Source organism: Parasteatoda tepidariorum, chromosome 4 (assembly GCF_982258835.1).
Source record: "Parasteatoda tepidariorum strain Cologne lab strain chromosome 4, Ptep-v5.0, whole genome shotgun sequence".
Classification (NCBI taxonomy): domain Eukaryota; kingdom Metazoa; phylum Arthropoda; class Arachnida; order Araneae; family Theridiidae; genus Parasteatoda; species Parasteatoda tepidariorum.
The window spans coordinates 100,292,379-100,305,308 of NC_141758.1; positions in this window are offsets into that span (position 1 = coordinate 100,292,379).

Genomic DNA, 12,930 nt, shown 5'->3' on the forward strand with positions numbered 1-12,930 from the left:
ACTTTCGTGCATGTAAAAAATCATTAATTCCACAAGTTTACGTGTGCTTGGAAGCAGTATAAGACTGATAAAGCTTTCAAAATCTTCTTTTTCAGTTAACTTGGTGCTTACTCTTATGATACCTACTTCGTCTTTAAAGACGCATAAAACCTTGCGCTATCTTCGTCTTTAAATGACTTTTGCTGAATCTGCTTCATTAATACTTTTTCAACCTCATTCCATTCGTACAACTTCAGCTCACCAATCTCTCGTTCGGTTCTTGTTTTCTGAGCATTTTTAAGGAATCTTAGAATCCATGCCGTAATTCTTAAGATTTTTATGTAACTCGAAAAATATGCTAGTATCCATGAATTTTCAGTGTTCTCGCAGGTAAGAGTTGCTACAACGGCTTTTCTCTGCTCTAAGTATATTTCCTCTTCATTTTCTATTGTGTTAGAATTAGGCAACTCTTTTTTAGACTTGAACAACCAAAGTGGTCCCTCCCACCATTTAGTTTTTATAGCTTTGAAACAGTGCATCCTCTGGATGCACTGTCTAGATGCTCTAATACCAGGAACATGTTTCCAATGCTTGGGATCACTACATTCGCGTATTTTCTTCACTCTGTTACAAACGAATGTTCCCCAGGGAAGGTCATTCTTCTTAATCCAGAACAAGGCAGTTGTTGAATCCGTCCAATAATATGTTTCATTTAAGAGTTAAACTTTTCGTGACGAATTCAGATAACTTAGCTCCAATATAACAAGCTAATAATTCAAGTCTTGGAATCGTAATTTTTCGCAGTGGTGAAACACTTGACTTTGCCTGTAAAAGTTGCACTTTAATTTCATCTTGCGATTCACTTCTAAGAAAAATGACGGTTGCGTACGAATTCGTTGAAGCGTCAGCAAAAACATGCAAACTACCCTTAATTTTATTAACTGCTGTTGCTTGGCGAGGAATTCTTACTGATGATAATAAAGGTAAATCCTCAAGCCAAACTAAGAATTCCTTTTTCAAACCTTCTGTTAATACGGTGTCCAAATTTAGTTTTTCTTGCTAACTTCTTTGCAGAATCAATTTTGGTATCAATGTGACTGGACAACTAAATCCAAGTGGATCAAATATTCTTTGAGCTATCACTGTGTGCTTTGAACACTGTAGGCCGTGTGATTTTTATATCTTTCATCTTCATTTTTGGTACATCACAAAACAAGGAATCTTCTCGTTTGTCCCACAGTAATCCAAATACTTTAGTTACTTCAGCTTTATCTTCATCATTATGTATTTTCGTATGCTCCCAGCATCTTAAGTCAAATTTTCCTTTGACAATCATTTCGGTCGATTTATTAATGAAGTTCCGCAATTCCTCTTCAGTATTCACCGAAGAAACACAATTATCCACATAATAAGAAGATAATAACTTCTCGGCAATTTCAGAGTCAAACTGTCTCAAATAAAATTTGATAACTGCTCCCAAGAAGAAACGGACTGCAGTTTACTCCGAACACTACACGACAATGTCTGAAAAGTTTTATTTCTGTCTGATTATCATCCTTCCACCACAAGAAACGTAAGTAGTCACGATCTTTATCACTTACTGAAATTTGAAAAAAGGCACCTTTTATATCGGAAATTGCCCCGATGTTGTTTTCTCTAAATTTTAGAATTATAACGGGTATTAGTTCCAGCAAATTTGGCCGCTTGGCTAAGCAATCATTTAAGGAAAAATATCCTTTCTGCTTGGCAGACGCATCAAAAACGGGTCTCACCGGAGTTGTCAAGCCGTTTTTAAAAAATGCTCTGTGAGGAAGGTAATGTGCACTATTGCTTTTAGGTTGTTTAGGGACTTCTTCTATAACACCTTCCTTACACAAATTTTCAAAAACTGTATTGTAGTCGAAAAATCTATTAGCTTCATTAAGTTTTGCTGTAGTAGATAGTAATCTTTTTTCGGCTACTTTTCTATTGTCAGGTAAGATGTTCGCTTCCTTGATCAACGGTAAATAAATTTCATACCGTCCTTCAGAATTCAATTTAACTGTTCTTTCGAAGTACACTTGAACTGCGTCTTCTATTTCCTTTTGATCTTTTATTTCACGTGCATCTGTTATACCTATTGCTTCAAGTTTCCAAAGGTCCTATGACAGTATTCTGAGTTAATAGAGAAATCAAAATATTCGAATGATTGGCCTCAATTACTGAGGGTTTCATTTTCCCCATAATGACTCATCCTAAATAAGTTTCTGCTGCAGTTAAACCACACTCCATATTGCATACTTTCCGAGTGTAAAGTTTTCCTGCTTCATCGGATCCAATTAATAACTCAAAAGGCTGTCGATGATTCCCAATATCACTAAGTGAGATGCGCTTCAGTACCATTTCTTGTACCCAAGGTCCATCATGAAGTCGTGGAACAAAACTGCAAATTTTATGTTGATCCAAATCTTGCATACTACAACTATAACTATTTTTCAAATCGGTAACTTTAATAGAAAAAAAGATTATGAATTTCGCTGCATGATTTTGACCCTCGAAATAAGTTACAAATCAATGTTTGAGTATCAATTTGGCGAAATTTCAGTTCCTCAACAGTGCTCTTCAGAATATATGAGCGTTGAGAGCCAGTGTCAATTAATGCTCTCATTTTCCTTCTTTACTCTCAATATTTACCATTAAAGTTTGAAGAAATATCTCTCCAGAACAGCAGGAATTCGCAAGTATTACATTTTGCCATTCACTCGAATCGATTACTTTCTCATCTTCTACTTCGGGCTTGTTTGGCGATAATTCTGCACACATGATCGACCAATGTCTCTTAGAACAAATTAGACATTTAACAGATTAACAATATTTTGCTTTATGTCCAAACTTAAGGCATATAAAGCAAGCTTTCTTATTCTTAATTAGTTCTTGCTTCTGATGGTAAGCCAATTTGGCTGCCGTAAAACAGTCTCTACTGTCATGGTTTTTGTCGCAAAATAGACACCTTTTATCTACCACAGTCCTCGACCTCTTACTTCCAGAAAATAACCCATTTGCTGTTGGTATAAATAGATCAGCTTTAGTCCTCCTTTCTTTCTTAGTACCAGCAGCGATAAATTTGAATCCAGTTTCACCAAAGAAATTCGTTGTTCTCCTTCCCCTTCGTTTCTCAGAAACGATAGCAGTTGCTTCAATTTAATCTTAAAATCTCTTCAGGAATGCACGATTCAACCAAAGGGAATAACATTGCTGCATATTTGTCACTGCTCATACCTATTGACTCTAAAGAACGAATGTATGATTCCAACTTATCGTATAAATGAGTTACATTTATTCTTCTCGGTAGTTCTGTGGCATTTTTAATAACTAGATTCAATAATTCTCTAACATAAAATTCGATTGATAATTCTTCAGCACCAAATCTATTTTTTAAGCATTCAATAACTTTATCATAATTCTCAGCAGTGGCGGGGAAACTCTCCACGATTTTTCTAGCTCTGGAACCAACTACGGTAGCTTGATATAAATAATGGAATTTATCTTCTTTTCCCATTTCTAGGTCATCGTGAATACGCTTAAACTGATTCCAGAATGTAAACCAATCCTTAATGTCACCTCCGAATTGTTTCAATTCAATCTTGGGTAATTTTAATTTTCGTCTGCTTAGCTTTTGGCGACGAACTAAGAGAAGCCAAGGAAGGTTCAACTTTCTTATTGTAATAGTCTGCAATTTCTACACGAGCGAGATCCATTTTTTCACTATACTCTTCTGTACTTGTATGTTCTATTTCAAATTCTTCATCAGTTTCAAACTTTTTTTCTAGTACTCTTGAGTCAAATTCATTAAATATTCCATACAGTCGTTCTAACGTGGCACTTTCAATTTTTAATACTCCATCATCTGGTAACTCTTTATTTAATTCTTCGAATAAAGTATTAAACGTTTCGGTAAAGGAAGTTCTTGTTGCTCCACGTTTTCTTAATATTACATCGATTCTTAACTATGATATTAAACTTAACTTTTAATTTTGATCAATGAAATAAATCGTGTAACAAACGTATTTACAGTAACTAACCTGTTACTATTGCCTTTTATCAAGTTCGGGGTTACCACAAATGTTGAATACGGCAAGAAATATACCCTATTTCTTCCACTCCTATATTTTATTTAACCAAATTCTTAAAAGAAATGCAAAAAATATTCTACATGTTTCTAAACTTAAACTAGAGTTCTATTGTACAAGTCAAAAGTTATTGAAGACACAAGAAAACGCTTTTACCTAATTCTCCATTATACAAAAATCATCTAATTCTTATTTCAAAACGTAACAACGAGAACCTCCCACTGTTAGCCTGACGTCAAAGGGATTCTAACCCATGATCCGTCTACCACTGAGAATATTTCCCGTCAGCACTGTGGTCGGTGCAATAAGGTTGCGGAATTCGTATCGACTGGGATTCGAACCCGGTTCGCCGCATTGGAAGGCGAACACTCTATCCCTTGAGCCATCGCGGCTCATGTCGAGAATATAATACATCTATTGCAATAGTATGCTGCAATTGGTCTTTTGCTTTCAGTTAAATTTTCATCTAGGAATATTTCATTGAAATTCGGTGTAGACAGAAATGACCGATTTGCCAGGGCTAAAAGCGTATGTATAGGGGAGAGTGGGGTCAATTATAACAGGTTACGATTGTTACAGAGCAAAAATTTCGAGAGTCGGTTTCTAGATTTGGTTTCTAGGTGGCGCACGAGGTGTATTTAATAAATCTACATGTACACCCCTGCTGGCAACCAGTTTTATGTACTTTTGAAAGAGTTACATCACGAAAGATATTTTCACGCTACGTAAGTACTTTTTTTGGTATTAGAATATTATATTGTAACAAAGTAATTTTGTTTAAACAAATAAAAGTTTTTAACCGAATATGTAAGTGGACACCTTAATTAACATTTCAATAAAAAAAATTAGTTTAGTTAATTAACTAGCATTTTTTTTAACAAATAAAGCTGAAATGGCGTCTTGGGGACATTTGTAACAATAAGTAAAGGGACGATTGTAACAGCTGTGCTGCGTGTGCATTATCTTATTTGTCACCTTTCACAGCATAAATTAAAATTTTTAACCCCTAAAAGTCAAAAGTTTAACCCTTTAAGTATCTGCTCATTATTATTTTTACTCCTAAAATATAACTACTATTTTGATCAATAAAAAATATATCACAACTATGATAATATGTATAATTAACCATGTTTTAGTTGAAATTGTGAACTGTTACAATTGACCCCGTAAGTGGGGACAATTGTAACAAGTACACGACTGTCAAAAATTGTTAATAACTAATATAATAACATTTAAAAACAGGTATTTTTTTTTCTAGTAGAGGATAGTCTACTTTACTCGTCTGTCAATTAATACTAATAATATATAGGATTTTTTGTTAGTTAAAAATAGTTAATTAAAAAATGTTACAATTGACCCCACTCTCCCCTACCAAGACAGAAAAAAAACTGGCACGAAAGATATTTCATTTTAGCATTTTTATCGAAAGAAATAAGAATTTCTGTAACAACTAAGATTTTTTCTCACAATTACAGCTGCTGTTGTACCTGTAGTTCATTTATGTCGCACTAGAGCTGCACAATGGGTTATTGGCGACGGTCTGGGAAGCATCCCTGAGGATGATCCGAAGACATGCTATCTCAATTTTAATCCTCTGCAGAGGGGATGGCAGCTTCGGTAGCCCAACGACCTGCACGCTAAGTCGAGCCCTTTAAGGTAGAACAGTTTAACGAGGACCTATACCGCACATACTCGGTCCCTACGCTGACTGATCCAAGTGGTCACCCTCCCGCACACTGACCGCAACCGGTGATGCTTGACTTCGGTGATCTTCTGGGAATCGTGTCTTTACTATCAGTCCACTGCGGGGAATCACAATTTTAACATATATATAGAACTGCTTTTTTCTCAAGAAAATGTAGATATTGATGAATAATTTAAATAAGAGAATAGATTTGCCTATCCCGGTAACTATTTAAATCTGAAACGGTTTTACCACCAGTGTTTCCTCTTTTCCATGGAATTTGGTCATTGCTTGAATGACGTAAGATGTCGCTTTTAAATTTATATATTGAATATATATACTAAATATATATATTGAAACCAAAGAACTGTTCAACCTAGGTTGGAAAATGGTGAAAAGGCAATTGAAAAATAATGTATGTTAAGGATCATAAAATCAAAAATCTTCTGCAACTGCTGGCACTAATACAGACTGGTACTAATGAAAATAATCCTTTGAGAAATATTAGTGAAACCTAAATTGTCGTCAATTTTATCAATTTTCCAGCCATTATGTTTGTCTCAAAAAATTAATTCCGGTCAGTGACGCGCCCTAATTTTTGACTTTGCAATCGGGAAATCACATATTAAATTGCAAATGTTACATTTGAAGCGGTGCGACTTAAATACGCAAATTTACTAATTCAGGAAATATAGGTTCATTATTTTCATAGGTTCATAGGTACCTAATTACAATTATACATATTGTTCCAAATAGACAGGCAATTTGATTTTTTGACACTCAAAATATGTGTTTACTGTCATATTTAAAATATGAATTTGAGTAAAATATGACCTTGATAAAAACATTTTAGAGCATTACTTTTGCCTCCCATTAAATTTTTACCAGTTCTTTATTCACGGTAGGAGAATTTTATCAAAAAAACGAAGAATAAAATTTAGCAGAAATAAAATTTGGTCACCTTAAGCGGAAATAGTTGTCTATAATTCATAGTAACACTTTTATTAACTAAAACCATAAGATGCTTGCAAATTAAACAAAAAAGTGAAAAAAATCATTCCATGTCCTACTTCTCATGTTTAGCTCATTTTTATAGTTTAACATATATTAATTGCATATTTATTAAACTCTATTGTATTCTAGAAGACACCAAACAACGCTTAAGTAGTTTAATTTTGAAATTAGTTATCTGGATTGTAAAGAAAAAAATATCAATTACTTTTGACTATCATTTTAACCGTTAGCTGACTTTATTTTGTTTTTCTTTTATATTTTATGAAATAAATATTTAATGAAATACTGTGACTTACTATTTTAAGTCACCTTTCGTAACTTCATCTTCGGTCAACGAATTCTTTTATTTCATCAGTTAGTCTTTAACAAGTTTTTTTTAACTTCAAAAAACAACCCGCACACACGAAATCCAAACGCTAAATGAACTCAATAATGATTTTTACGCATTGTTCAAATTAGCTTGAAACAATGAATACTTTTAAAGTGCATATAATTTGTTTCTTTTTACTGTAATTGTTTAACTACATCTTTTAGCTTTGTTGAAACAGTGGTGTACACAAAAATATATACCTTAATAGCCATTGTTAGAAAGTGAACTTATTTAATTTTTAAAAAACATAAAGAATCCTGATTTACAGAGATTTTTAATTAAATTCTACCCAATAAATAACTTAACAGAGTTTTTCGCAAAATCCACCTTAAATATATATTTTTAAGATCCTTGTAAAATTTATATTATACAAATTACGGATTCCAAATTAGCATGGAAAATGTTCTACAGAAATTAAAATAAGGCAATCGTTTTTTTTTTTATCTCCAAAATGTTAATTTGAGTTATTCTTTTGTTTTACTTTAGGTATGGTTTTTAAAATATATATCTAAACTAAAATATGTATTCCTATTTGGAGTAAAATAAATTGGACGAGCTAGTCAACGGATTGTCCAATACCAAACTTGTGCTATCAGAATTAGAAAAATTAAAATGTTTTAACTAGATTCTACGTACCAATTTTTTTAATTAAATGGAATACCTTCAGTGACTGCAAATTCCGAGTTAAAGTTCTAAAATTAAAGGGATGTTAAAACAGTTAAAATTTCCAAAAGCCTCATGCTTATAATATTTGAATCTAAGCCTCAGTTTCCTCCAGTAATCAAACATGTTTGCATTGCATATATAGTACTTGATTAAATGTCGAGAGCATTTTATGGAACTTTTAAATGTTTTATTTATCCGCTAATGAAGAAGTATAAATTCAAAGTTTTATTCCATTTACTTCAGTCTTGAAGCTATTTTCTTCATAACACAGGATATTTTTTCACATCATTATCATTTTTGTTTTCATGGTAAACATTTTTCTGAATGAATTTTATCAGTTTTACATCTCTGGAAAGCCGCAATAATAATCCAAGTTAAACGTTGCTGTGCATTCCCTTAACCTGGTTGGTGAAGAATCTGTTAAGGTTGCAACCGAAATTGTGAACTTTTTTGGAGTAGTGCAAAAAATATACGTTTTCTTTTCTACTTCGACTGGTGGGAACTGTTAAATCGTGAAACAAAACTCAAATTTACATTAACAAGTTTAGGCCAGACCAGATGGTCTTGTTACTATGATGCTGTCAAAGCTTTGAAAAATAATTATGATGACTTTATGAAAATTTTCGAAAGTTTCAGCGAAAATGAGGATGAGAAAATTGATTTCCGGAAAGAGGCACAAAATTTATTCAGTAAAATGGCGAAACTCGATACTGCAATTTTGATTATTTTTTAGGGAAGAAATTTTGGGGAGATTTAATTTAGTTAATAAAAAAATAAAGAGTTTAGATATTTGTGAAGGCAAAAAGTTAATTGTATCATTAAAAGACTTCATGAACAACATAAGGCACCAATCAGATCAGAAGCTAAAGGAATACGAAGAAAAAGCTAAAAAATTAAGTACTAGTGTGGGAATAGACTACAATGACATAAATAAGAGACGCATAACTCCAAAATTTTCAGATAAGTCTACAGATAAATTCTCAGTATACGGCGCGGAAAAATTTTAAAAGAGACACGCTAAACGTTGCGTTGGATAAGCTGATTATGGATTTAAATAAAAGGAGCCAAGTCTATGAGATGTATAGCAAGAAATTCAAATTTTTAATGGATTTGCAAGACAAAAATATGGAAAATATAGATCTGGAAAGTATACGTAATATTGTTGATTACGAGGGTTGCTATTTATATTTCTGGCCTAATAATGAAAAAACAAATATGTAGGATCGAAATTGGTTTTATTGTTTTTCAAAATAATCTCCATGATGATCAATACACTTTTGCATGCGTTTGAACCAATTTTCAAAGCACTTTTTCCAGTCCGATTGAGGTAACTCCAAAACATGCGTTTTGAATGCATCAAATGCAATTCGGGGTCGAAAATCGTTGTCCACGTAATTTATTTTTGATGTGTGGGAATAATAAGAAGTCATTGGGTGCCAAATCAGGGCTGTACGGTGGATGACCCATCAGTTTGATCTTTCGCTCCGTCAGAAATGCCTTTGTTTAAGTCGATGTGTGAGAGCTCGCATTGTCATGATGAAGAATGATTCGCCTGTTCTTCTGCTTTTTTCGAATTTCTCCGATTACTTCTGGCAAACAAATGGTCGTGTACCATTCAGAATTGACCGTCCTGCATTGCTCTAACGCCACTGTTGCCACATGACCGTTAATGCCGAAGAAACAGGCAATCATTTGTTTCGATGTGCTTCTTCCTCGAACAACTTTTATTGGTTTTGCCTCGTCTTGGAAGACCCATACAATTGATTGCTGTTTTGTTTCCGGCTCATATGCATAGATCCATGATTCGTCACCTGTGTAGATGTTATACACAGCCTTTGATGTACCTTTATCGTATTTTTCCAACATTTCCTTGCACCAATCGACACGAGCCTTTTTTCGAGCGTTTGTCAGATTATGCGGGATCCAACGCGAACAAATTTTTTTTACGCTCAAATGTTCATGCAATATTTTATTGATGCTAGTCATACTAATGTCCAAAGACGCATCTATCTCACGGTATGTCACATGACGATCTTGCTTTATCAGTTCACGCACAGCATCGATCTTTTCTGGCACAACAACGGATTTTGGACGACCTGCACGGGATTCGTCCTGGATCGAACATCGACCACGATTAAATTCGTTATACCAATTTTTTACAGTGCTGTAGGGTGGCGCTTTATCGCTGAATAAAGAGTTAAGTTCATCGAAGCACTCTTGTCTTGACAATCCACGTCGAAAGTTATGAAAAATAATGGCACGAAAATGTTCACGATTCAATTCCATTTTTTGAAAGAGAAGAACTTTTCAACTTACTGTCAACAACACAAATGAAGCTATAATGGTAAATCGTCTGCTGAATTTATGTTTAAAAGTATCAAACTTTCGATTAAAATCGTCTGCGGTCGCCTAGCAACACTTGCTGTTGCCAAGGCCAGAAATATAAATAGCAACCCTCGTATTATCCAGATGACGCAGACGAGCATTTAGTGAATGAGTGCATTCAGTTAAAATCTTATTTACTTCAGTCTAAGCCAGAGCCTTACACCTCTTGCAGAGAAATTTTTATGCTAATTTATTAAAAAAAAACTTGTTGATGTTTTCCCAAATTGCTATACTATCGTAAAGATTTTTTTAACTTTGCCAATCACTAGCTGTGAAGCGGAGCGCTCTTTCTACAGGATGTTATATATAGAAAACAAATATAGGACAACAATGTCGAACCATCGACTAAATCATTATTTCTTTCCATAAATTGTGATTTAGCGAAGAACTTACAATGTGATGAGCAAATAAAGGAATTTGCAGCACAAAAATGCAGAAAGGTTGCTTTATAATTTATGTAACATAACTACACATAACCTGTTAATTTCTTTTGCAATAATGTTGTGCAGTTGCTGTTTGTATAGACAAATGAAAATAAATAAATAAACAATAAATTAAATTATTTTATTGTCCTATTTTTTCTATATACTTATCTACATCACTATAGAAAACAGTTTTTTGACAAAATGGCTATTAGGGCCTCTAAGTAGTTTCAGCCCAGGGCCCCACAAATTCACGATCCGTCCATGGCCAAGGTCTACTGTGCCCATCTCAGTTTTTTTGACCTTGGGCTCTGGGCTGCAGGACCAGATGTTTCGGATAGTTGGTCAGTCAGTCGAATGCGGAACCCCCAGTGTTTAGTTCCCAAGCATGCTTGGTACTCATTTATCGACCCACTGAAGCGATGAAAAGCTGCGTCAACCTTACCTGGCCCGAGGATCGAACCCAGGAACTGTGGCACGGGAGCCCTGAGTGGTACCAGTCAGCCACCGGGAGTCCTAGTCCAATACCAGTTTGTTCTAAAACCTTCCAGTTTGTAATAAGCTCTAAGGCATAAAAGTATGAACCTTTTGTATGAACCGGTTGTCTGAGATCTTAATTTGTATTCCTCCTCCCTGACTTTTCAGTCTCCGTCATACTATAAGAAAGCGAAAAGCGCTAGTATAGCTGGCACTTCTTTCAGTTTTCCCAGAAGATTTTATTTCTATATTAAAATAATAATTCACGATTGAATTATCGATTTATTATTTTTGACTACCATTATATAAAAATAATAAGGAAATGAACTTAACAAATGTGATGAGGTTTTAACTCGAAAATTTTCTGCTTACAAATACAAATATAATTGCTTCGCGTGCAGGTCGTCGGGCTAACGAAGCGGGGGTGTCATCCCCTCTGCAGAGGATCAAAAATTGTGATGGCATGTCTTCGGATCATCCTCAGGGATGTTTCCCAGACCGTCGCCAATTGTCCATTGTGCAGCTACAGTGCGACGTAAATTAACAACAACAACAAATATAATTGCGAAAAATATTCCTGCGAAAAATATTCCTTAATAAGTAATGTTCTCGAAAGTTCTTCGGACATTTTTTGGTACTCCATCGCTCTAACTGCTTCTTGCAATTCCAGTTCGACTTATTGTTACTTTTGCACTAAACCATGCAGCACACTGCTCCGTACCAATAAGCCCGTCAATCCGAATGTTTGCTGTAGCTAGATTGTTACTTATGCTGTTGTTGTTGTAGTTCCTTTACGTCACACTAGAACTGCACAATGGGCTATTGGCGACGGCCTGGGAAGCATCCCTGAGGATGATCCGAAGACATGCCATCACAATTTTTGATAATCTGCAGAGGGGATGACGCCCCCGCTTCGGTAGCCCGACGACCTGCACGCGAAGTCGAGCACTTTACGGTAGAACAGTTTAACGAGGACCAATACCACACACCCTCGGTCCCTAAGCAGACTAATCCAAGTGGTCACCCACCCGCACACTGACCGCAACCAGTGATGCTTGACTTCGGTGATCTGCTGGGAGCCGTGTCTTAACGATCAGTCCACTGCGGGACTTGTTACTTAAGCATGTGCAGCTTGTGTGCTGTACGGCGCATAAGACAATTTCAAGTTGAAGAATAGATAGAATACGTTAGAAAAAGATATCGCAAAGACACATCCAGGTTTGTGGTGGGATTCGAACCCTCTATCTCCAAATTAAGAAGTGTTTGGTGGTATGGCCAAAGGAGAGATTAGTTTTCTTGTCCTTTTTTCAACTTTCTTGTTTCATCACTCTATTTTAATTAAGTAATGGAGAGGTATCTTCTTATAACCGGCTCTGATTGGTCAACCCAATTCTGAGCTTACAACTATCCATGCTAAAATCCTTAGCCTTGTAATTTTGAACCCTACCCTAAAGGCTATTAAACAATTATTCCGTGATGGCTCAGGGGATAGAGCGTTCACCCTTCAACGAGGTGAACCGGGTTCGATTCCCTGCAATGACTGGTCAATACGAATTACGCATCCGGCTTGCACCGAACACCGTGATGACGAAAAATATCCTCTGCTGTCGACGGATCATGGGTTAGAGTCCCCTCGTTGTCAGGAGCTAACCATGGAAGGTTTCCGTAGTTTTCCTCTCCATGTAACGCAAATGCGGGTTAGTTACATCAAAAAAAGTCCTCCACGAAGGCATATTTCTCCCAATACTTGATCCAGGAATTCCCTTGTCTTCCGGATTGGGTTCAAAATTACAAGGTTACGGAGTTGAACATTGGTAGTCATAA